Below are 6,085 nucleotides of genomic sequence, written 5' to 3'. Positions count from 1 at the left end.
AGCTGACTTCCTGCCCTTTGGGCAGGGGGCTGGACTCAATGATCTTCCGAGGTCCCTTCCAGCCCTAATGTCTATGAAATCTATGAAGTATTGAGATTAACATTCATACTTTTGGATGTAACAAAGATTCAGATACGAGAAAATGTTATATTAAAATGGTCAGATAAAAGGGTAATCTTTAGTCTTAGCACAGTGCCCATATTTAACTGGTGTTTCTGGGTTTATGAGAGAGGGTATGTAAATGGATGAGTCTATTTTCCAGACAAAATTACTAATTATATGGAAAATTTGCACGACAGAATTACAAAATTATTTGCTGAAAGCTTTGTTAACACAAACAGGTGAAAATTGGAGAGTGTAGGGCTATTAGGCTGGAGTAAACTAATAAACAGGGTCTACATGTGCAGTGCTGTGGAATAAAACACTCCACAGCGGAGTAGTACTACTGTCCTACCTAGCCCTGCACTGGAGCACCCCACCAGTCAGGGTTGCTCTAACCCAGGTTAAGATGCTGCAGTCCCAGGTGTGTGTGTAGATGCAAAGCCTGGGAGCAATAAACTCCCGTATGATATGCACCAGAATGTATTGCATCGTATTAATATGCACATGTAGATGAGCCTACAGAAAGGGATATTGCTGCAGCTAGTTAATTATGAAAACCAAAATGCAGCTCTACAATTTGTCAGGTATACCTGTGGAGTTTATTGCTCTACTCCAGCCTAATAGCCCTACACTCTCCCTGAGTGCCATCCCCACTCCCCTTCCCTTGCCCTATTTGCTGCTCTGCTTTCTGCTTCCTGCCCTGCTACTGGGCTGCCTGTCCTCTCCTTGTTCTGCCATGCATAAAAACTGGCTGTGGTATTTGTGGTGCAGGTTGGCCACTCCTGTTTAAAAGCATCATGCAAATCATGAAACGTGGCCAGAGGATGGGTGAGCCCCCTGAAAGGGAATATTTTACATTAATACTACACCTTCAAGGTATTTCCATCAGTATCATTTTAGTCTGTTATACAAGTATAGTAAAAACTTTGTCTTGTTAAGTATGAACTACTGTCAGGATCTGTGTTAAGACCCTGAGCCTGCAAGCTGATCTGGACTGTCCGATCCTTACACCTACAGCTGCAGTGTGTGCAGACAGCTCCAGTTTTGCTCCAATGCGTTAGTCCACTGTTGGGTTTCCAGGATATGACATTTGCAGTCAGGCTGTAAAAACTGCCAGATCTGCAGAATGAAACAGCTTTTATCACATTTTCCATCATTAGAAAATATTGATAAAATATAGGAAACATACTTCTATGCATTTTAAATGGTGCTTTTCTTGCTAATAAAATAGGGTTGAATAACTTGAGTCATGATCTTGTCTGCACAGAGACCCATTAACTTGATTGCAGAGTTGGATATTAAGGCTTGTGCTTCTGGCAGTATTTTCTGACAGGGATGTCATTCCTGTGATGAAAAAGAGCTGATTTGTTAATCACAGGCATGATGTAATGGTAATATGTACTGGTTTTATATTGCCAGCTTGAGTTATTACAGAAGAATTTTATAAATATTGTTCAGGGGGGTGCTTCTTTGAGATGATCACAGCCTTGGTCTCAGAGTGCCCTCCCAAAGTCAGCTAGAGCAGGGCGGGGGGCCTAGGCACTTTCCCACTTGAGACCCTAGCCTTTGAGTCCCTCATCCACCCTGGTTTTCTGTGGCCCCAGCTCAAAAATCAAGAGTTCCACTCCTGAGAGAAGAGCCTGACTGCTTATTAGGGAGACCACATGGAATTCAAAGTTTCAAGCAACAAACCAATAGCTTGCTTCAATAGAGGCGTTTATTGAGGCAAAGACCACCAAGCTAGACGTTCTGTGTCCCCGCCTCCACAGAGTTAAGCAGCCCCCAACCCAGAGTACCCCCAAAGATTTTCTAATGTTTTCTTTCCAATCTATTACACTCTCAATCCCAAAGCCCCTCTTCTGCTTTCTGACTCCCAACTATCCCACCAAGAGCTGCCAACTTGATTATTCAGCCACATCTCCCAGTGTCATATTTATCTCAGTCTCTTCTGGACCCCTTTTGGGTGTTATCTGTAATCCCAAACTTTTTGTTGTAGTCAACAGAGCTAGAGCTATCCAAGTCTTTTGTAGAACTTGTCTCCTGTCAGGTAGAGAAAGGTAGTTAGCCATGGGCATGTTTACACATGTGCTTTAATGTGCATTAGCCTATTTAGTCTCACAATAAAAGTCACAAAAAAACCCTGGGTGCCTATACACAAGCAGCAAGGCTGCTCCAACTTGCTGTAATTACCATGCTCCAGCAGATTCCAATGTCTCATGTATCAGTGTCCCCATGCTTAAAAATGGTGATGGGGGCACTTTAACTAAAGGTAATTCAATGAACTTTAGTTAAAGCACCCCCATTGCCATTTTTAAGCACGGCGCTGATGCACAAGATGCTCCAGTGCTCTCAGAGCCACTCTAATTAAGGTGCCCGCCACCCCACTCCCATAGTAAGTGTATAAATGCCCTGTGAGCTTTTGCTAATGCACCTTAAAATAGACTAGTGCTCCTTTTTCTAATACTTCACAGAGGAGGTACTAAATTTAATGCGCACTAGCAAAAGAACATTAATGAATGTGTAGACATGCCCCATGAGTGCCTGAAGTCAGGCAGAGGGAAGGGTAGACTTGCACTTTATAGACTTAACTGATCAGAGATGCATGTGTCTCTGTAAATCTATAAGGTGCAAATCTACCCTGCCGTCTGTCAAGTAGCTGTTGGCACTAGATTTTCGACCCAGATACCTTATTCTGGGTGGACCAGAACAAACACTCAGACAGACCATGACTTTTTTCATTTGATAGTAGGCAAAATGTATTGATACATGGTGATAGCAGATAAGAATAATGCAGGCAAGGTAAATAAAATACACCTTCTCCTCCCCCTCGAATTCTGTATCTACTAGTGGGTTTACAGAGGGAAGGGACATCTGGCCAGTATGTGAGCTTTACTCTGTGTGTGTAGGGTTTTTTTATGTTAGATGTTAGTATCTTGGAGGTCCAGGGCCAAGCCCTCACCTGCTGGTGGTGGTCCTCTGCTCATGGTCGCCTTGGGTTCTCTTTTTGGGTACGCTTTACTGCTCTGAATCCCTCCTTTTGTGTTTTTTTTCCTTCTGATGACTTTTTAGTCCCGGGCAGTTTTGATTAGTTTCCCTGTGCTGGTCATACTGCCCACATTTTGTCCTGTCAGCATATTTTTTTGTTTCCCAAAAGCATCACATGCACACATCTTAATTTGGTCATGCCCCAGCCTCCTAATTTGCTCCATCCACCAAAACCGAAAATCCCAAAGGCTCTGCAGCTGGTCACTGTGACCTAATGGCACCTTATCTCTGTTATGGGTACACTGTTCATGTTTTAATTTCCTGGACTGTTTGTCTGTTAGCTACGGACACAGTGGGCCCTGAGGGAAATTTTGTCACCAATAGGGTTTTAAAAACCAGTTAACCTTTGCCGTTACCCTGGACCATTGTTCTACTACTTACCTACTTTACCTACAAGACAATTCCCAAAATCAAATTTTTGAATTTCTTTTTGCAGCCATTAGTAGCTACCAACTAACTCTCTTTAATCCATTCTTTTCCCACTGCATTAGTTAGCTGGGGAAACTGGCACATGTAACATTATTTCAACCTGAACACAGCTAAAAACAGCAATAACCCCAACAGTCCAGAACACATGCTTTCATTGTAAATAACATTCCTCTTCTGAACTTTTCAAATTAATCAGGCTGGAAAAATTAGCATTTGGTTCTGTAAATTAACAAGTATCAGAATGCTTAAATGCAAGGCAGAACCAAAGTTGCACAGGCTGTCTTAAACCTGACATTTCTCAGCTTCTAGGTGCTTGACTTTGACTACGTTCTTTTAACACAGGTTTTGATAAAATGGTTGTAAGTGATGAGACATTTAGACTCATTACTGACTACAAGAGTTTCGTAGGCTGTTTGTTTATTTCCATCACCCAAGAAAGGTCATAATCAATCTACCTTACAGTGTATTTACCTTGTTCTTCTCTTCTGATTTGCCTTAAATTAAGTGATATGAAAACAGAATTAGTAAGGTCAGAGAATGAAATATACAAACCTAAACAAAAGGAGGTTGGGACTTGTGGGTCTTCCTCTAGTGTTTCAGAGCTTTGTTTGGACATCTAAAATATATTTTTTCATGTTGTGATACCTTTACAAAGGAAAAAAACAAAACAAAACAAAAGAAGAGAATACCTTATTCAGGTCAAGTTTCAGGTTTAAATAATGAAGTTTCCTTTTTTCATGATGCTGCTGTCTCATTCTTGTACGGTGAATGTTTTTTTCAATCTATTGTAGGTTCTTTCCCTCTTACTTGGTTCCAAATGCAAACTATTTAGTGAGAGTTAACAAATAAAGCCTTGTTATGTCTGCAGAAAAACAAAAATCTGAAGTGCAAGTGAACTTACCTGACATTTCAGCCTCATGGCTTTTTTCAGGGTTGCCTATTTGAATCTGTTGTTCAGTAAGTAGTATGCCAAGGCAGTGATTAAAATGTTTATCTCCTTCTCATTTGATTTTTGTCTTTCCTACCAGACAGTTACTAAAATAAGTAATTCCTTTGTTCAGAGTGCTCCAGTTTAGGATTGTGCTTCATATCAGTAAGATTCCTGACTTGGTTATTCATTGCTCAAGGGATAAATCATAGAGCTGCATTTTGGTTTTCAAAATTCACTAGCTGCAGCAGTATCCCTCTCTGTGGGCTCATCTACATGTGCATATTAATGAAATGCAATACATTTTGGCACATATTGTACCAGAGTTTATTGCTCCCAGGCTCTGCATCTACACACACACCTGAGATGAACATGTTGAGCTGGGTTGGAGCAGCCCCGACTGGCAGGGGGCCCTGGGGTCAGCTGCCAGCCTGGAGCTGCTCGGACCTGGCTCAATGTGCTGTGGGGGCCTGCATGGTCATGAGGGTGCTCCAGTGCAGGGCTAGCTGGCAGGCAACCGTTGCACTGAAGCAGCCTCATGCTCCAGCCAGCCAGAGCACTGTCTACATGTGTGGTGCTGTGGAGTAAAAAACCCTGTGTATACTGGCTGTAGTATATCACAGCACTGTCCAGCTGGCAGCACATGGGCCACCTGGCCTGGGAGAAGTTACATTGCAGCCCCTGGGCTCCCATATAGCTGGTCAGAGGCTGCTTCCCCTCCCTCCCCTCCCCTTACTCCGGCTTTAGAAGCAGCCAGGCCTCTGCACTCTCCTCCCAAAAGGGAAGAGCGGGGTTGTATAGCAGTGTAGCCCACAGTGCTGGCAGGACCCATGGCACCAGGCACCTGGAAGGTGCAATGTAGCAGAAGAGCCTGTGGTCCAGGAGCTTAGGGTGAGGTGGGGCACCCCAGTGTGCAGTGTAGTGCAGTGGGAGCAGGAGCACTGGGGCGCACAGTGCAGAGGCAGGGACACCTCGCGTGTGGTGTAGCTGAGATGGTGTGCAGTCTGGGACCATGGGGAGGAGGGCATAATCTTGTGGCCTGAGGGGCATGCGGATCCTGGCTGCTTAGTAGTTGGTTGGCCATGGCATATCCACAGTAATTTATTTGGAGGTTTAAAAGCAATGCGATTATTTCTCAGGATTACAGACTACAAGGATCAGAAATGTAAGTCGTTTCTGTAATCAATTACTGTAAAACATGAAGAGTGCTCCACATTGATTTCTGAGTGCATGCTATAAACATAAATTACACAGAATACTAAGTAGCATAAAAGAATCCCTTGGATGTTTCTCAGCAGTACATTTCTCTGCACAATCTGACCGGTGCAGGAGAGGGCCCAGCACATTAACCAGCTATTGTTTCCCCAGACTTTGCCAAATGGTGCTGCAGGAGGTCCCAGCCAAGCGGCTTTGCAGCCCATATAGAAAATGAATAGAGCAGTGTGGGGAGGGATTGGCAGGCAGTGCCTTGCTGAGCATAGCTTGTTGAGGTAAAGATAAGTACCAACCAAAGAAAAGCAAAATGCTCAAAACATGCTGAAGGAGTCACTGCTTTCATGACTTTAACAAAGAAGTCAGATT

Source organism: Crocodylus porosus, unplaced genomic scaffold (assembly GCF_001723895.1).
Source record: "Crocodylus porosus isolate Cpor-Errol unplaced genomic scaffold, CroPor_comp1, whole genome shotgun sequence".
NCBI lineage: Eukaryota > Metazoa > Chordata > Crocodylia > Crocodylidae > Crocodylus > Crocodylus porosus.
The sequence above is the reverse complement of the archived record's forward strand: the minus strand, read 5'-3'. Positions refer to the sequence as shown.